The following is a 2,525-nucleotide window of genomic DNA, read 5'->3' as shown; positions in this document are numbered from 1 at the left end:
ACAGCATCATCTGCGAACAACCCAAGAGAACTGCTCAGATTGTCACCCAGGTCATTTGTATAGATCAGGAACAGCAGAGGTCCCAGGACGCTTCCCTGGGGAACACCTGATATCACTTCAGTTTTACTCGATGATTTGCCGTCTATTACTACGAACTGCGACCTTCCTGACAGGAAATCACGAATCCAGTCTCACAACTGAGACGATTCCTCATAGGCCCGCAGCTTGATTAGAAGTCGCTTGTGAGGAACGGTGTCAAAAGCTTTCCGGAAATCTAGAAATACGGAATCAACTTGAGATCCCCTACATGGACATCGTGAGCCCAGTGCCCCTTTCCAATAAAATGGAAATGAGCGTTTGGCTTCATTGGCCGGGAGGCTCCTTGCGGGGCAGGTCCGACTGCCTTGGTGCAGCTCTTATTACATTCGACGTCATATTGGGCGACCGTCGCACCGGATGGGAATGAAATGATGATGAACACAACACAATACCCAGCCCCTGAGCGGAGAAAATCTCCGACCCAGCCGTGACTCTAACCCAGACCCGTAGGACGGCACTCCGTCACGTTGACCACTTTTTCATTTTTTTTTTTTTTCAAATCCCATTTTGTTCGTTTTCGTTCATTGTATCTGCTTGGGGTGGACGTCGTAAGACAACCGTTGCAGTTCGTCGTTGATCGATTAACTCAGTTTTTTTTATTAGAGAGGGCAGCTAAACCTCTGGCCGAACACGCTGAGCTACCGTGCCAGCTAGATGAAAATGATGATGGACACACAACAGCCAGTCCCCTGCCGGGAATCGAACCCGGGCCCCCTGCGTGGTAGGTGGCAACGCTAAATATTTGGTAATGTTGATTATAGATTTAAATGTTAGGAAGTCTTTTCTGTAGGTAGCCTTTTATGGACGTGAAGCATGAATGATTAACAGTTTAGGCAAGAATAGATGATGATGATGATGATTGGTTTGTGGGGCGCTCAACTGCGCGGTTATCAGCGCCCATACAAATTCCCAACGTTTGCTCAGCGCAATCTCGTCGCTTTCATGAATGATGATGAAATGATGAGGACAACACAAACACCCAGTCATCTCGAGGCAGGTGAAAATCCCTGACCCCGCCGGGAATCGAACCCGGGACCCTGTGCTTGGGAAGCGAGAACGCGACCCCGAGGCCACGAGCTGCGGACACCACTGAGCTATCGGGGCAGACCTCTTTCCAATAGACGGAGATACATTGTAACAATGATTGATCGGCTGACTCGCCGGCCCGGGCAATTCCGATAGACAACATAACAGCAGAACTAACAAATGGTTCAAATGGCTCTGAGCACTATGGGACTTAACATCTGTGCTCATCAGTCCCGTAGAACTTAGAACTACTTAAACCTAACTAACCTAAGGACATCACACACATCCACGCCCGAGGCAGGATTCGAACCTGCGACCGTAGCGGTCGCGCGGTTCCAGACTGAAGCGCAGAAATAACAGCTTCCATGTTTGCCTCAAGCTGGATTTCTCGCTTTGGCTCTCCCACTACATGTGATAACAGGCCGCGGCAGCAAGTTCGATTCGGAACTATTTTCTCAATTAGCCAAGTTCTGCATCACAGTGCACCACCAGACTACCAGTTACCATCTGACCAGTAATGGTTCAGTCGAGTGCTGGTATCACACATTCGAGGCGGCTATCATGTGCCACGGATCACACTGGAGTAGTGCGTTGCAATGGTTTTACCGGGTCGCCGGACGGCGTGCAAACCCGACTTAGACGTTTCATCTGCGGGACCAGTGTGCGGTGAAACACCTGAACAATTTGTCGAAGCACCACCACCACAGACGCTCGGTCAGGATCACTACAGCTTTATAGTTAAGCTCAGGAAACACGTTGTAAGGTGGCTATAATTTCGCACCTTACAAGCACTCATCCACATACTTTGCCGTGAACAACAACCACAATTAGGTATTATTTGATAGGTTGTACATCATATATATACATATATTTTTTTTTAGTCATCAGTCTACTGATTGGTTTGATGCGGCCCGCCACGAATTCCTTTCCTGTGCTAACCTCTTCATCACAGAGTAGCATTTGCAACCTACGTCCTCAGTTATTTGCTTGACGTATCCCAATCTCTGTCTTCCTCTACAGTTTTTGCCCTTTACAGCTCCCTCTAGTACCATGGAAGTCATTCCCTCATGTCTTAGCAGATGTCCTATCATCCTGTCCCTTCCCCTTATCAGTGTTTTCCACATATTCCTTTCCTCTCCGATTCTGCGGAGAACCTCCTCAATCCTTACCTTACCAGTCCACCTAATTTTCAACATTCGTCTATAGCACCACATCTCAAATGCTTCGATTCTCTTCTGTTCCGGTTTTCCCACAGTCCATGTTTCACTACCATACAATGCTGTACTCCAGACGTACATCCTCAGAAATTTCTTCCTCAAATTAAGGCCGGAATTTGATACTAGTAGACTTCTCTTGGCCAGAAATGCCTTTTTTGCCACAGCGAGTCTGCTTTTGATGTC

This window comes from Schistocerca americana, chromosome 10 (genome assembly GCF_021461395.2).
Source record: "Schistocerca americana isolate TAMUIC-IGC-003095 chromosome 10, iqSchAmer2.1, whole genome shotgun sequence".
Lineage (NCBI taxonomy): Eukaryota > Metazoa > Arthropoda > Insecta > Orthoptera > Acrididae > Schistocerca > Schistocerca americana.
Note: the sequence above shows the minus strand (reverse complement) of the source record.